The 18,624-nt window shown below is 38.9% G+C and overlaps 1 protein-coding gene across 5 annotated transcripts in view; it reads left to right on the top strand.

Annotated features, from left to right (window-relative positions):
* Window positions 1-2,145: 2,145 nt before the first annotated feature.
* The window catches only part of ndrg4 (NDRG family member 4), a 45,074-nt gene continuing 28,595 nt past the window's right edge, over window positions 2,146-18,624 (top strand). For all 5 annotated transcript variants that reach the window (XM_072435252.1, XM_072435251.1, XM_072435249.1 and 2 more), the window contains exon 1: window positions 2,146-2,341. The gene's annotated coding sequence lies outside the window, so the exon portion shown is untranslated. The remainder of the gene's footprint in view (window positions 2,342-18,624) is intronic.

Raw genomic sequence — 18,624 nt, 5'->3', positions numbered from 1 at the left:
GGTTCAGATCATTCAGCAGAAAAACCTGCAGCACCTGAAGTATCTTTGAGAATAACAGGAGAGAGGAAAACAAAACCATGCATTTCATTTTTTTGTAGAGGTCTAAACTACAGAGTTGGCAGAATGTATACATAACAAGAGAATAATGTGTTGATTAGCGTAAATATTCAATTACTTTTATTATTGTATACTTCTTCAGTCCTGCGCTTCACTATCCGGTCTTGGGAGCACTAAAACTGCCAAAGTAGCTGTGCAGAGTTGCCTAAATTTAATGAAGGCTCTATACCAGGGATGTCCAAACTGTTTTCACCAAGGGCCGCATTATGAAACTTAAACGGGGCAGAGGGCCACCAACAACTTGACAATGTCGAATTTGTTGAATGACAAAGTGAATCATTCGAAATTTAGCATTTGACGTAATTGCGATGAGGCTCATTAATATTAGGTTGGTATAACATCAATATGCCTGAATTTTCCCAATTTCACAGTAAAAAGTACTACTTTTTGTTTTTTGGGCCGACATAGCAGGAAGCTGGAGGGCCATTAAAAATAGTCTTAGGGCCGCTTTTGGCCCCCGGGCCCTAGTTTGGTCATGCCTGCTCTATACTGTACAATTCAAAGGGGAAAAACTAAATACCATATTTTTTGGACTATAAGTCGTTTGCCCCCCGACCAAAACTTTTTCATAGTTTTGGCCGGGGTGCAACTTCTACTTATATTTATACTTATATACTTATACTTGTACTCCAGAGTGACTTATATGTTATTTTATTTGTTATTTTCACACACAACCGCATTTCATACTCCATTGCGATATATATGTATATGAGATGTATATGATTATATATGTTTTTTTCTTCTCCATTATACATTTTTTTGGCTGGTGCGACTTATAGTCCGGGAAATACGGTAGTAATTTAATTAACACTGAATAATCTTTGTCAATGCAACTACTTTAAACACTCACTATTGTGTCATTCAGGATTCCAAGTCACAGGTTTGATCTGAGTAATTGCTTAGTGCATTTGGATCAGAAAAGTCATGGAGCTAAAGCTGCTCCAGAGTGAAACCCTGTCTAGTCGGCCTGTCTGGGATAGGCTAAGTAGGTCACAGAGCCTGAGAGGAGACACAGCGGGATACGAGAATATGCTGTATACGGTTTCAGATCAAAATAATATCAACGTTGTATAAATTATATTATGTTAAGAGATGAAGCAAAACATGGGAAAAATACTCATGATATTTTCTTAATATCTACTGTGTTCATGTGCTAATTCTTTTGTCAAATGTTGTCAAAATAAAGACTAAACCCAGGTTAATTTGGACTGAGCATGGAAAATCATGACTAGTCTGGTAATCAGCCTTTTTCACATTTTCAATTTCAGAACTGTACATTTCTGTCAGATGGAAGACCTCTGTTATTATCCGTGTTATCGCAATATATTTAGTTTTATTGCAATATGAACTGTTACATTTGCCATTACTGTGATGTCGGTAATTTTGTGATAGACTGTGTTGTCCCATTTGTTCCACATCCAGAAGTTGAATGCTAAGTAATGATGGATACATAATACTATATTTTCTATCCCAGCAATGTTAGTACAGAAGACAGGACAATTTTAACTGTATCAATCTATTGTTGCCACATAACTATAAATATGTAGAGCTGTAGAACAAAAGACCTGTTTTGTGCATTGGTCAATCGACAAAAAGCAGCGCTGACAAAACCTCTAAAACGATTAAGTATCGCTCTGATTTGACCATGTGTCTGTCTCAAATTTCACTGAGAAGATAACAAAATATGATGAAATTACAAATGAAACAGAAAACCACCACCACCTTTATCAGTTAAAAGCAGATTAAACTCACAATTTTCTCCTTTCTACAGTTGTGTAAATAAATCCGTTGATATCCCCCCAAAATAGATAGTTGACCAATAAAAATGTCTGATTAATCGACCACATAACTTAAAGCCTTTCAGATATTATGTCTGTAATTCACTGTTCATTGCAGCCTCGTTCACTTCTTCCATGTGGTCGTTTTCTGTGGCGCAAATGTGTAATCTATCACAAATCCCAAAGCGTCGTGTTTTTCCTAATTTGATTCCTTCTTTGTGTGTCCTTGGCCTCCTGCGCCGTCGCCCGTCGCAGTTGGCCGCTCTTGTGCATCATAAGCCACGTGCTCTGTGTTTATCATCGGGACGGAGGGCCAACGTCACTCCCTCTCTCTCCTTTTTGTCTGGTGCACCCACAGACATCAGACTGCTGCATTCACTCCACTGGCAGCTCTGAGCACAGCCACAGCATACCACAGCCACAGCGCGCTCCACACTCGACTGAAGGTATGTACGCCTCGTTTTTTTAAAAAAATCACCCTGTACACCTCGTCTCAGTCAAATGTGCGTCCAAAATCACAGTGGATTCATCTGAACGATTGTGTGGAATGGAGAGCCGAGCTGGACGAAGGAGGATGCTAAAAAAGGAGAACGTTGTTGGCACATTGTGAGAAAGAAGACTATTGCTCTATCGTTGGCTGTGCTTCACCTCCCACCACCCCTGTAGTCACGCACACACACACACAAACATCTCGCCCGTCCCCGCAGCGCATGGATAGGATTGGACAGGTTGGATTTATTGACCTAGTTGGAGATATAGTGCTCTTGTTGACTGCAGGTCGGAGGAGGTGATGGAAGTGTGTCCACGGACAACAAAAAACCTCCTCCATCCAACCGCCTAGTGCCAGTCCATGACCGTTACAGCTATAAATACTCACAATGACATATGAAAGTTGGTATGGAAGAGCTTTGACAAAAGATACAATGAAAATGTGGAACAAAAGAAACAGTAGAGAAAGACTGCACGCTAAATTGTCTGAGGCTCAGATTGCAGCCGAGGAGACAATGGAAGGGTGAGATGGTTAATTCTTAGTTCAAGACAAACCGCAGCTCCGACCGATGTCATATTCATTGAAGATTTGCTAATGCTCTGTGAAGCAGCAAGGGAGGGATTAGCGCAGTGTTAGCCACACCCGGCTTTTGGGAAAACAAGAGCTCTCTGATGGATTTCGGTTTGAAGAAAACCTGATGAACACCCTGGAAGTCTCTGTTGAATATTCTTATTTTATTTGCAAAATGCCAATAGTCAGATATAATTTTTACTGAAAATGGAAGCTTCCCAAGGACATGCCAGTGAAACGAGACAGGGCGGTTTTGTGGCATCCAAAAATAATGTACGGACATGCCATTTGTGGTGGTATTATTTATTATAGTCTGACATGGCTGGTCATTGGTGAGTTATTGCTCTAGTTTTAGACATGGTTTAAATACATATGATTCAAATATGTGTTCTTCTAGTGTAGATGTTTTACGGTTCATGCCAGGTCTTTATTTGCTTTAGGCTAAAACATCATGCTATGAAGCAATGTTTTTCCTGATATAATGGAAATAATTGAATATGACTCAATATCCAGAATGTAAGCTCCAGTTGGATTTTGATTGTGTCTAATGCGACATTCCAAAAATGTTTTTCTAGCTCTATAGACATTTTGTTCGACTATTTTCTGTCTCTTCATATCATGTTTCTGGGCTCAACACAAATACACACACACACACACACACACACATGCAGAAAACATAACCGATTGAAGTAAATCTTGGCCACATTACAGAAGCAGTGAAATAGTAACAAGCTGAGTGGTCTATTTTGGTTTTCCTATTTCATAATAGCTCTATTCATTGTCACCACTCCCTTTTTGGAGAATTTTTTAATATCATGTATAATGGTTCTCTTGGCCTTTCCAGCGCTGAACTGGAGATGGTCTGTTCAGCTTTATAAATAGATTCACAAACAGTAATACTCTGTTTCTGCACAACACAAAGATGCTTTGCCTCCACCTCTGCCTGACTCTGAGGAATCAATCATACATTCAGTATGAACGCAGGTTTCAAGTGTTGTTTACAGGAATCTATATCAGATTATGACCTTATAAATGGGATTTATGTAATGTTAAATGTTTACGTGCAATTCTGGGCACCTGTCTGAACAAACTTGTGAACCATTTGTGATTCTCTTAGAAAATTAGAATGATGACATACACTATATGTCAGTTGATCATTCCTTTAAAACTGTAACCATGGCTATAACCTCCAGCACGGTGGTCCGGTCCAAGCCTTGCCCTGAAGTCTCTCACTGCTCTTGACAGTTTGCCCCAATGGCATTGAAGGATGGCTAAAACACAGAGGACACATTTCCCTACAGGGACATAATGCATAAGATAAACCTAAATGAGATTGTAGCTCAATGAGTTTCAGTACAGCATTTATCCAGTGAGATCATTTGTTGGTACATTTTTGTTTAATCATTTTAATGTAATTGTGATTCTCCTTTAAACTAGAACTATACTTTTTTCCGGTATTTTCCGCTCCTACATAGTGTCAATCACACTTGGCAAAGGCTTTAAATTATGTCAATTTTCTTACTATTTTATTCTCACATATAGTTTATTTTGCATCTTCTTATTTTAGCACAGTCTATACGGTTTAGTTTTTACTATTATTATTATTCAGTGTTGTATGTTGCATCTTAGCATCAAAGAGATTTCCTAGTTTGTGAGTTTTGTTCACTGACAATGTCAATAAAGCGTTTCTGATTCTGAATTTATAATGGTTTCTAATCTAGTGGCTTTTGTTGCCATCAGCGGCCTGATTGTGTTCAATTGTGAGTAGCCATTCTGCGTTGCAGCAAAGAAGTTGACATTGCGTTACCTAGCAACCATCAAATATCACGTATCTTATAAAATACCCACAATGCACAGAGGCACAAAGCTGCTGTCTACAAGTGCTACAGCCACAATTATATGCACTGGAAAGAGCGCACAAAGGCCATAGCCAGCTGTTCTAGTTTCCCTGTAGATACACACTTAACAGACTTATGGATGTTCAGGCACTGTTGTTCACAGGCAGTGCTACTCTGCTGTCTTCTGTTTGATACTGGGAACTCAGTCTTTTCCCTCATACAATAAGAGTCACGTTTCATGTCAGCAGTGTTTTATGGACCTGGTATTATTCATTAACAACATCTCCAGACCAGCCATCGCTCAGTGGTGTCGATGCTGTGGAAATGTTTGTGGACACTTGATATAATGTTCCTTTTAATTACGTTACTTTGCTCTTTGTCCCAGAGGGAATTTTGTTGTTTAAAATGAACTAAACCAATATGGCTTAAGTTTTCCTGACTTACTTACTCCTTGACCATCCATAGCCGTGCCGGTCTTGTTGTCATACACACTGTAAGCTCTTATTTAGATGTTAAGTTGGATAACTCATACAGATTACATTCAGTAATACTACTTAATCAGCTTAAAAGCAATTCTAGTGCTGGTTGTCCAGTACAAAAACAATACATTATGAGCCAACATATGTCCCAAATATGAATATACATGTTATGTGCCATGTTAAATAAATTTGAAAGAAATCATGCATTGCGAAATATGTTTAAAAAGTTTCAATTAAAGGTACCATTTTTGTTTTGAAGAAAGGAAATACACCCATGGAAATCTTGATGAGAAAATGATTGTCCTTTGAATAAGAAAACATAACTTCTATTCAAGTTATGAGTCAAATCCACTCTAAGCATCTTTAATTTATTAGATTGTAAAACATGTTTACAGTGTGTCCCTTGCTTGTTAATGGAGCCTTTAATGGCCAAGCATTTACAAAACTCTTGGATGGTGATGTGTCTCAGGGCTCTTTCAGTGAAATCAATCTCAGACACCTAACCCTAATTAGTTTGCCAGGCAGGTCCAATTAAATGAAAATCTTCTTAAAGGCGGTATGGACGATTTTTCGGCGATTTGAGAACGCAGGCGGAAGTGTGCATGCACACTCCCCCGTGTGGACTGATACAACACACACGTGCGTTTGTTTATTAGCGCAACGGAGCGCATCGCATCTCTCGTCTCCCGTAGATTTCTGTCTACTTCTGCGTCAGCTCGAACTGTCTTTGAGGGAACTATATTATGATAGATCCATGCGCTTAGGCACGCGGAAACGTGGGCACGAACCGCACGCGGCTGCAGGTGAGCGATAGGTGCGTTTTATGATTGATACGTGGCAGGACAAATGATTTATCCACGCCACGAGGAAATATGATAAAAAAATTGCTGAAAAAAAATCATCCATACCACCTTTAAGCAGAAGCAGACCACCATTTTCAAGCAATATCTGAAAGAAAAAGGATCTGTCTAGTACCTAAAAACATGAAATAGATGAATGCCTTGGACAAGGTATGAAAATCTAAGATTTTTCACAAAAACTTAAGCTTGATCAAACTAGTGAGGGATTTGTAGCCGATTCAGAGCACACATGGATTTGCGCAGATAAAGGTACAATGAGGAAGGTTTCTGCCAAACAATACATCGGATTAGGAAAGCAGCTGCTAAAATGCCATTACAAAGCAGCAAACTGGTATTTGATATGGGAGGTCAATTTGAAGCTGCTGGTGCCTCTGGAACTGTAGGATGAGGATGGCAGTTATGCATAAACCTTCTATTCTCCACCCTTAACCAACGCTCACAAGCAGAAATGGCTCCAGTGGAGCAATGTAAAAGCATGAAGACACATTTTCAAACAGTCTTGTTCCCTGATGCGAGCCGTGCAACCCTGGATGCTCCAGATGGATTCAGTGGTGGAGGGTTGGTGGACGACCACCATGTCCCAACAAGGATGTCATGTCAGCAAGGAAAATCTCACTGGAGAATCTTACCGTGAACTTGGTTGGCATGTAAACAACATGATGATAAGGCTTATTTTTGTGTAATATTGCATTTTATTTACTACAGTAGTCTTAGTTGGTCGTTATTGTCAGTTACAGTCTGCCAGTCATTTTGTGTCTCATAAAAGAAAATTAAATCTAAAGATTGCAATTTAATTTCACATACAGTATGCATTTCATAAATAAATGGACATTATATTTATGTGCTGACTGCTCAATGCTTATGTGAATACGTGAACCTCTTGATATAGTTGTGTATAGTGTACGTTGTCTTTGAGATGGAGTTTCCTGCAGACTGGCTCAGACCTCCAGTGAGGCCTGAGGACACTCACTGCTCTTATCTTCCCCAATGCCATTGAAGGATGAGTCCAATGTAGAGGACACATTTCCCAACAGGGACATAATAAATAGCATCTTACTTTTGGTAAGGTATGCCGTAAGTGCAATTGTAGCTCAATGAGTTCAGTACAGCAGAACAGCAAAACAGCACATTGTACATGTGTATTGTCTGCCATTTTGTTTTGTAACTGAAACAGAAGATGTGAACATTTCTTTCTGTACAAATCACCAACCATTAATAATAATTCTGATCATGTGTGATGGACCTGCGTGGTTTTTATCTCCTGTATTTAAATCGTATATTTCCATTCGGCAGCGGCTGCTTGACAATAGTTATCGACTAAGCGTCACACACACTTATCTGTAAAGCAATCTCATGTTTGAATCTCTGCTGCTCCAAAAGCAGAAGCTAAGAATTAGCCTGGGATCCACGCCAGAGCTTCAAGCAGAAAATTCCCTCAACATTTGGTGGCAACTTGTTCCAGGTGTCACACTGTGTTGGAGAGCCACTTGAGGGCTTTGCTTAGCTTTGCATGCTTTTCCATCTCTCAATTGCATGATTGAGTACGTATGTCTCTGCTAATCTCTGTGGACAAATGTGATTTTTCTTTCAACTTGTAAATCTACATGGACATTTTTGCAGAAGAATATTGTACTGCGTTTCTCTCAATATGACAGTTTTAAAATGGTAGTCGCGGTCACTGAGTCAGGCTGACAGAACCCACACAACACTGAATGATTATTACTACTGCAGCCTTGGCATGTACTATATTGTGCATGTTGTCCATCAAACCACTGACTAGTATAGTATTTGTCATTCCTGTATAGCTCCAGTCCAACAACTTTCAAAGTCGTGTTTAAAACATGTTATAAATCTGGTCATATACTGGAGAATTGGTGCTCTTTTGGACAACGTGAATGAAAATGTGGTCATGGTGTTGATTATTGTGAATAAAAATTAAATGCTTATATTTTTTCTCACTGTAATCAAAGCATTAGGCTATAATCTTGTGACGGGTTGTTGTGGTGTGATTAAGATTGAAATCTGCACATCTTTCCTAATCCTTTACGTTTGATTCACTGGATGAAACCGGAATGAGCGGGACTGAGGTTTATAATTTGTGGCTTTGCAGTTGACTTGGACGAGGTATTATTTAAGCAGATCAGATGTAACTATCTGTTGCTCCAGGGCTTTTACTTACGGACTAAAAGCTGGCTGCAGTCGGATGTTGCTCTGTGTTGTTCTGCGGTCACTAATGGAGTGTGTGGGCAGATACACTTGGGGCAAACGCTGAAGTGTGAATGATACATGGTTTTGCCCCTCGCTCCCAGGACGCGCCAGGACACAACAAACAACAAACGCAAACATGTTTTAGTTATAAGTGTAGGGTAGGGTGATTATACTCGTTTCTTGCACACACGTTTGTTCCAAGATGGAATGTATATTGTCTGGGACTAGCCATTTCATCGTGGAAAACACGTGTAGCACTTTAGGTAATTAATGTTCATATTTATATTTAAAAGGGCACCATCTGAAGCTTGTTCAGCAAAACATTAATATCTACTCAGTCTCATTCTCTGAAGGGGAGAACACGATTCATTGACCGACAATTATAATTCTATAAAGATCAATACAAAGGCTCTATAAACCAGGATGGTTTTGTGTGGTTTAATAAACAAAGATATAAAATCAATTAATGACACATTTGGTTACACAGGCTGTGCCTGGGCTCAACTTAGTTAGAAGAAATGCTGGTATTAAGAATTAGGTTTTGATTGGTTTTAGGGAATAATTCAAGGTCTTTAAATGCCACTCTGTAATCAGCCACTCTCAGGTCTCACGTGTCCAAGGAAGGTGTGGAGCGAGGCCTCCCACATCTTTGCGCTCTCAGAGTCCTTTGCGTCCTTGGAGCTGTCCGGGCGCTGATGCTTGAGCAGGTTTAGCATTCGAAGAGTTTGATGAGTCCAGGGTTCGTTGAATTGTGCATTTTTTTGATGAAGATGTTCGGGTTGTTTGGTGAAAGCCGAGTTTGGGAGACAATGCAACCTCCCTGGTGGGGGAGGGGCCCCTGTGGGGGTCCCCGACCCGGTGTGTCGTCCTGGCAGGTCACGTGCCGGCGAAAGAAGAGAGCAAGCAGAACTGAGTCTGCTCTTTTATTGACCTGGGAGGAGTGGCCTAGTGGGAGTGGCTTTAACTCTTGGTCAAACTTATTCTCAGTTTGGGCAAATTTAACTCAAACCAGCAAAAATGACATGTGACCATAATAAAATACACAACATTGTCAACAAACACACATCAATAGCAGGTAATGAGAAAGTACAATAAGTACGACATGAACACACTTCAAACAAGTTCTTGTGGCAAACGAAACTAAAACATGATTTAGTCACAAGTTTAGATCACACAGTCAGCATCAAGTTGGTTTAGATGTGAAATATAGTCATTAAGAAACGAAGTCCTGAGGAATGTCTCTTATCAGATTCAGGGGGAAGGGCTCCGGTGAAGACAGTGTCCTCTCCGTGGGGGGGTCATTCCTTCACACCCAACACTATGCTTTGATTTCTGCAACTGTGTTGAGCTGTGAAAAGGTATTATCTTTCAATCGTCTTTTTGGGACATATGGGTCCCCTACATAAGTGTTTTTGGCTGGTCCTGTCTAGGTCAGAGCCCACAGCGGTAAAAATAGAACTGGCACAGCGGGAGTCTGTATCATTGGCTCAAAGTCATGAGTGGTGAATGGGATGGAAAGTGTTGTTTACATAAGTGAAACTGGTCAATAACTGATGATGCTGTCTATTGACCATGGGATAGTGAAGGCTTTTTTGATGGAGGTCCAGCCCTGATCTTTACTTTATAATAATTTTTAAAAATGAATTGATATTTAGAGATCAGCTGAACAGCAAAATTATATTCATCTTCAATTAAATTATTTACTTCCTGTGTACATTTGCGTGCTGCTGTACCTTTCTGTTTGTAGATATGCAGCAACATTTAATGTTGGTCCAATATGTCCACATTAAAATACTAGTATTGGACCATTTTTTTTATTTTTCACTTAAAAAAAAAATATATATATATAAAATGTTTGATTAATCAGAATAATTGTGACTACTCGATTACCAGTATTAAAACACACATTTTGACAAGCAGCAGAATAATTTAGACTACAGACTCTATAACACTTTTATATTTAAGACACATTTATAATTTACTGAAAACAAAATGTCAACAAATAATGACAATATTTTTTTGATTGTCATCAGTAATCCATTTTAATACTTTTATCTGGTTAAAATGCATTTAAAAAAGTCAATATATAATAGAAATAGAAATAATTGTTAGACTTCTTGACTAATCAGAAAAATAATCACTGAGCAGTCAGCTACTAGAATATTTCTTAACTGCGGCTATGCATGTTAAAAAAAAAGATCCTCACAAGTCCTAAAAATCACAAGAAACTTTGCAAATACAATCCCATAGCATCAGATACATCATTTAGAAGGATCCAGCCCTGTGGCCGAACTGTCACCAATGAACAGTGGCTTGGACACTGCAGCTACATTTCTGCCTGACTTCACGTTGACTCACTGTGGAAGCATCTACACAGTGGCAGTTGCACACACACTCGGTGCATAACCTAATACAACTCATGCTATCTTTGGAGAAATGTCATCGTGAACTAACTTTTTACTTTTACCTTTCTGTAGTTGCTAATGTGAATTCAGTTATTTCTACGTTTTCTCTATCCAGGCTTGAGTATACAAGACAACCCTTGATCCCCAAGCAGCTCTTCAATACTTCCAACCTCATAGCAAGAATAAGCAATGCCATGTAAACAAACATGAATTAAAGATATGAAAATATATCTGTTGCCTTGAGCCCTGAATGAAACATGGCTTGTGTAGTGGCTATGTAGCATGTAAGAAGAGGCTGTGTCCCTGGAGAAACAGCTCAGGTGCCTTTTAGATCTGTGTGCGCTTCGATGATCCCAAGCTCCGACATCTGCCTCTCTGTACGGCTTCAGGAAGTACCGGGCCAACCCGCACTGAGGCCGTCTGCGCTGCTGGCACCTCCACGCCAGCTAACGGACAGACACATGGCATTAGATTAGACGTATGTGTGACCTGGACTAGACGTCCAGCTGTGCCATGCTTAGAGTGTAACATGCCGAGTGTTTCACTGGCTGCTTTTAGTTGAGTTCTTACTCTTTCCACCTACTCTAGTTGTACGTCTAACTTCTTCTTCTGTGTTTTACGCTATAATGTAAAAGAGAAAGAGAAAGCGAGAGAAAGAAAGAGGGGGAGAAAGAGAAAGTTGTATGTTCTATGTGGGAGAGTTCTGTATGGACCTCATTTATCAAGCGTTTGCTCAAGTCCAAAACAGATAAATGTGCCTAAAGCGTAGCAAAAACCTACAATTCAAATTTGCATCTCACAGAGACACTAAAAAAGACGTGGTTCAGTGTGTGAGTGAGTATATCAAATGACATGCAACAAATAGCATGTGCTCTTTTTGTTTATATCTGTTGCTTAGCGCCTGGATTAATGTATGAGGTCCAAGGAATGTTTTCATTTGCATGGAAATAATTCATTATCTGCTGCATACAAACACCTTTTTACATCTGTAGCTAATGGGTTTTCAGCATTTTTTATAAATAGGATCAGAAAGCCAACTTGCATGCATATTAAGTACACTTCAGGGAGAAAATTTATACAATTCCAAATGTCCAAAATGTGGACAAATTAAATGCACAGAATGAGATGCATAAAGAGACCAAATGAAGAGAAAATTTAGTTAGTTTTTCCTCATTTAAAATCTCTTTATCACACTAATCTCGAGTACATTTGATAAGCAGGGAAGAATTAGTTTACTGAATCCTCCCTTCTTCCACTAAGTATTCGAAAATGTGTTTAACATTTGTTTCTAAATTACCTTCACTTGTGATCTAAGGTTTAGGTACCAGCACCATTTTAATCAAAGGTTTCCTATTATCCTATATTGATATATGTATGATGCTATAAGTCAAAGTACTGCAGTGTGTTAGACTCGCCTGCAGTCGCTTGGCATTGCTCTGAAACATTGAGTTGTTGCCCATCTACACTCAGCCTCTTCACAAATCTTCGAATGGGCCTCTTCGGCGCTCATTTAGCTTCAGGCTTCCTCCGGCGCTGCAGTGTGCACTCCCTTTCTTTAACGTCGTGCCATATATAATTAATTCACTGCCAGTTTATTCTTTCTGCAATGAACACTGAGAGACCCTTAGAAATCATGGCAATTGTAATTGTAGCCTTGAGCCTCTTCTTTGATTTATCAAACTTGAAAACAACGAGGAAGCATTTTGTTGATTGTAACATGGCCATTTGTAGGGATTTTTTGATGATAAATACCAGGTTGTTAAATGTTTGACTTTATGAAGTGGAGTAGGGTTTTATTGGTGGTTGGTTGGTTGCAGTTATAATTTTGTCATCATCTTACTTTACTGGATTGGATTTACTAGAATAGGTTGCATTCACATTGTAGAATTTGATTATGTCCCCTGATATAACCAAACTCTGTACAACTCTATGGGGGATTTACTGTTTGTGAAAGAAATATTCAAAATAAAAATCTCCAAATGTTTGCATCTTATTATTATTTACTAAGTACATAATTTGTTTTTGAAATGTCATGGAAAAGGATTCACACTAGGTCCGCAGATTGAGAATAACTTTTTGAAAGCCGTTTTGTTTTCTCCAGGTGACTACAGTAGTTTGAATATGTTTGTACAATGGACGAATGACAGATTACACTGACTAGTTTTTGAAATATTAGCCATTGAGTCTTATTTCTCCCCCTTTCACTAAATGCCCTAAATGTGAGTTTGTGCCATGAGAAAGGCTGATTAGATTGGCCTATAAAAGGAGTACCTAATAATATGACCGTGAGTTCATATTCCCAGCAGATTAGAGCTCTGCCCTCCAGGACAACAACACATATTTAGAAAAGCGCCCCATCAGCATGTCTGCAGGCTCCACCTGGCTGCATCAGCCTGATAATACTCTGATAAAAATGTGTTTTGTGTAAATTAAAAAGATATACAAGGCCTTGTTGGAGTAGCACCACCAACAGCAGCAGCAGCAATAGTGTTAATGAGGTCAGGAGCTTCATGTTACCCCATTATGAGTGGGCTTAACTTTATCTGAGCTCACACCTTTCCACTGCCGTCTCCACTCTCTCGGCCCACACCTATTTTAGGCTCTGTATCAGCTGCACTGATATGCACAACTTTACTCCTGGCATACCTGCAGATTGTTAATAATGACTGCCCCAAGCATCTACTACAATACTTTTAAACATGTTTTTTTTAAACCAGTCTTTGAGGCTACTACACCATAAAAAATAAATAATATTAGTGAAGCTAAGACTAAGTACGGTATTTGGATGTGATTTTTTAAGATCAACTTCTGAAACTGTCCTTTTTTTATTTATCTTTTGTATCTGTAAAAAATATAAAAAAATATTTATATTTATGTTTATTATTTTTTCTGTCCAATTAAGCCATTGGCCCATTTTCTGATTTGAGTTCTGGTATCAAAGTACAACATCTGGTGGTGCTTAATTATCTTTGTGGAGTTTTGTAAATTATTTTTTCTTGCAATTCATGCAAGAATAACCCCAAATTAAGGGAGCATTTTCTGCTAAAGATCTCGAGATAGGTCCTTGAGCACTGTACAGCAGCAGCTCACTTCTCCTGACAAGTTGCCTCAGCGGCAGGGACGTAGCTATATATATATATATATATATACACATACTCTTACCTGGTCTCTATTCCTCCCCCTTCAAGCTCGGGTCCACTACCAGAGGGTTCTGCGCAGTATCTTTGCTGTTCCTGCACTGCACTTTTCTGGACCGAGATGTCCGATGTTTTTCCTGGATCTGCTCAAGCCATTCCTCCAGTTTGGGGGTCACTGCCCCAAGTGCTCCGATCACTACGGGCACCACGATACCTTCACGCTCCAGTCCTACTCCAGCTCCTCTCTGAGGCCTTGGTATTTCTCTAGTTTCTCATGTTCCTTTTTCCGGATGTTACCATCCCATAGTTTGTGATAGATGGAGGCTCACACTAACTCTCCCACTTAAAATGCATTAGCACTAATGTATAGAGCATTACTTTGCCTTTGCATTTTCATTCTTATGAAATAAACAACCCAATTCAATCCATGGGTTTTAGAAGGATGAAAAAAGGACCCTTGCCATAGAAAAACCCTTATATAAAACAGGTCATTCAGATCAATATTTAAGCTTATCTTCGCTGTACTTTTCTACCCTGTCCACAGAGTTTGTTTACGTTTGTCTCTGTTCGTCGGGGCTGTCCCAGTTTGCATTTATCGATTCTGTTTACAATATGTGATGCATCCTGTCCACACAATGCTCCTATTGATTTCCATTGGAACCGGAAATAACTGCGCAGCCTGTTGAACACGAGTAGATGTTCATTATGGAGGAATCTTTGTTGTCATGTCCAGTTGTTTTTGTTCTATTCTGCTTTGAGAGGGAGGTTATTGTTTATGATTGATCTTGAGTTGTTTATCATGAATGACTTGCAGGTGATTGGAAATGTGATGGTTATCAACATTGTGACATATATCAGTACAAAGACTGACTCACATACTCAACACTATCATTAAACATCTAGTGCTAGGGAAAATTAAATCAAATATTTATATATCAGGCAATATATTTGCAAATGCTATCTTTTATAATAAAATCGAGAACTTTTGGTTTCATTTGTCTAGTTGTAAATCAGATTTATTTATTTGGACCAGAAGCTTCAACCTCAGTAATAAATAAAAAAATATCTCAAGAGGATACTTAACCATGGAAAATAAAGTACAGCTGGGCAATATGGTGAAAAAATTCAAATTGGGATTTGAACCATATGGCTATCTGCTTTTGTAAAAAATTGTCACGTCGTGGTTAATACATTTTCTGTGCAGTGCAGATCTCTGCTCAAACACAGACCCACTCCTCCTATTGGCCAGCCTCTGTCTCGTGCATGAGTGTCAGCTGGATTTAACCTATTACAGTGAAGTTTGAACTTTCTGAAGAAGCTGATTACTTCATTTACCTTCAAGGCAGTATAGAGATGAAGAGGAAGTGTACATGAATTGTGATCTGGCTTCTTGAAAATGGTAATATTAATTCGACACATCGACCACCCATAATTGATTCCAAGACAAATTGAATATAGTCATTTCAATATTCCACCGCACATCCTTTTTACATCCTGCTGCATATATCTGCATGTGGAGGATTGGCTTAGCATGAGCCAGGATTTGTTACTTCTCTCACTGCAGAGCTCAGTCACAGCAGGCGAGGTCACACAACAGGCTGGATACGTCTGTGCTGTCAAATTTTAAAACAGAAGATGAAGCTTTAACAGCCGCTGTCTCCGCAAAAAAACACATTTTTATAACGAAACCTACATGAATCCTGAAGTTATTTAAAAGAGGCACTTTGTAACTTCTCTGTTGGAGGGTCTGCCACTATCTCGCTTTCCCTGGAATGATAATAATCGATCTTGTAATTATTCAGTTATGTTATTACTGCTGAAAAGACCTTAAGAACATCTGCTGTCTTCTCTCCACAAATCTGATATATCTGGTCTCCCAAGGACACAGATAAGTTTAATGCCATACTGTAGAATATTCAAGGCAAAGAAATATCTCCAAATCACCAAGACAAGCTGGTGGTGGACACTCCACAGAAAAGTTACTTAGTGCAACTCTAAATTAAATCAAGTCAGTGCCACTTTACATAGAATACTTTTTGATAAATTAACTAAAAAAAGACAGATGTTTCAACACTCACAATGACTGCTAAACTACCATGTCTTATTTGAGGAGGATTATTATTTAAACAAAAAAATCTGTATTATTGTTTCATGGATAAATTCTAATGTTGCAACAGGCACATTAGGCGCTGTACATTGTGAAATACAGAGCTAGTTCATTTTAAACAGTTTGCACTAATTCCTCACTTTGTTAATGCATTGCACGTACGTACGCTAATTATTCACCGCAATTAATTCATAAACCCTTTCCACAGATTTCAGTGGCAGGACAGGAGTTTTGCCATCACAGTAATGCTATCATCAACTAGCATGCTAACGGCACAGCAGCCTTACTTCCTGGTTTGCCGAGGATAATACGCTCTATAATTAGATAATTAGACTCTAAAAGCTGCTTTTACAATATTTCTGTGCTGAGACAAAACAAAATTTACTTTATTACATCCCTTAAATCTATCATTCCAATGTAAAAATAGGATACAGTTCAGCCTTGGGTAAACATACAAATGATTTCCAGACATTATTTTGCAAGCCTTGATGTTATTTTGGTCCTATAATGGAAAGTGAGCACATGTTTAATAAAAGCCCACGGCCGAGCTAATAGTGAGCTGGTGGTGAATGTGGGATCAATGCATCTGTCCCAGACCTGGTCATCTCAAAGACCCGCTCCAGTCCTATCTTTACCCTGTCCTCCAACACAATGCCTGGGATTGACAGAGCCTGCATTGGGCCTGTGAGCGGAGCAGGAGGAGGACAGAGACACAAACGCAGAGGCGGTGCTACACTGCTGCGGTCACTTTGTGTTTGTGAATGGGCCGCAAAACCGGCATTAAAGGTTATTTATATCACGGGCCAAAGCTGCCTTCTGTCATGTAAGAGAGTGACAGGGAGAGTTCATCTCGTTAGTCCTATAAACAATGCGTACTGGAACTGAGATTGCCTTTGTTATTTGAAGGCTGTTTGTTCTGGTGTTGCATTTGGTGACCTACACTGTAACACGGAATTGGAAGACTTCAATATTGGAATTGCAGTCTGCCGCAAAAGGAATTTCGCATGGTTTTAATAGTAAGATGTGTTAAATTATAAATTTTGTCAATATCGACCACCCCTACTTGAAGTATCAATGCTGAAAATAACAAAAAAGTCTAGCTCTATCAGAGTTCTCAGAACTAGTATAAAACCATTGTAATATTAAGAATAATTACTATTTGGTGTTAAAAATGTGAATTATAAAGTGTCAAGATTATCTGTAGTATCAAAATCCAGGTTAAATCTCACTAGATCCAGATATTTCTTGGTCCAAACCTGGCGTACAACATATGTCAAATTAATAATCACTCATTGGAAAGCATTCGTTTGCATTGAGTTTTATAGGTCTACGGTTGTTTTTGCAATAATAGGGGTTAGACACAACACTTTCCATACCCGTACAAAATGTATTTCTGAAGGGACACAAATGGCCTCCTGTGCGTCCATGGAGCAATTAAGTTGTATTATTGATGATTCCATGCTAAAAACGTACATACATCTGTTGTTACAGCAATACATTATTTCACACCACCACTCACTTTTTTTATCTAGGTGCAAGTGCGTATTTAAAGCCAGTCCATACATTCCATTCTTTTGATTCAATCTTGTTGACCTAAGATATAGTGTAAGTTAGACGTGCATTTGAGCCTACTATGTGTACTTTTGTATACCAAAAAGTATAATACAGTGAGTACGTGTTCACAGATAAGCCTGGATTGTAGTTCAGACAGGCTCCGTGAAGTGCAAAACTAGGACAAACTGTCATTTCCATCCACAGTCTCAACAAGAACACAAACTTGTCACACTGTTAAACATGAGGCTCTGTAAAAAATACCACCACAAATTAAACAATGTAAAGAAAAGAATAAACAATGTGAAGTAGAATAATTATATCTGTTGGAGGGCAGGGGTAAAACACTTAAGATCTCATTCATATCACATAAAAATACACCAAACTGAGAAGGTGAGCCAGACCTAATGAGCTCAGAGCAAGTTGTCATGGCAACAGTGACTGAAAAACTGAATAGAACAACAAGAAAGTGAGTGCAGAAAGAGGACGCGTCCAATTTGTTCCTCTCAAACTGCTGTGAAGGCAGCGTCTCTGTCTAACTCAGAGAAGGCTGTGCTTCGAGAGACAGCAGTGTTTTTAAGGTTTGAAGTTTCTTTGTGAAGACTTATAGTCGGCAGGCCAAAAGAACGTCCTATCTCTCCCACGCTGAGCTAAAGAGCTGTTTCATGTAGGACATCACTTCTTCTTGAGAGTCAACCAAAATGTACCCTTATTTTCTTTTATAACCCTGCATTTGTAAATAGATTAGTTTATGTTTAATCCTCAAAAACGTTATTAAATGTTTTTTGTGCCACATGTTTTGCTTGTGTTCAAAGTAGACAATAAATTCAATGAACTGTTTGAATTCATCACAAAGCAGGAGCTGTAATCGCCCAGAGACTTTTAAAACTGACAATTCTTATTGAATGACAGGGTGAAAAATGTATTTTGTATCTTCTTGGCATTTGACTGTCAATCACAAAAACAAGACACATTTTGCAGTTAGTTTTTCCCCTTTGTTGAATTCCCTCTAGTGATGATTCAGACTGCAGCATTGAGCTCCACCTTTTCTTCTAATAGCTTGAAAAACACACTAAAATACTGA

The sequence above is a fragment of the Eucyclogobius newberryi genome, unplaced genomic scaffold, assembly GCF_026437365.1.
Source record: "Eucyclogobius newberryi isolate DKJ021-1_F unplaced genomic scaffold, fEucNew1.0.hap1 SCAF_7, whole genome shotgun sequence".
Classification (NCBI taxonomy): domain Eukaryota; kingdom Metazoa; phylum Chordata; class Actinopteri; order Gobiiformes; family Gobiidae; genus Eucyclogobius; species Eucyclogobius newberryi.
This window is presented reverse-complemented; position numbering and strand designations above follow the sequence as displayed.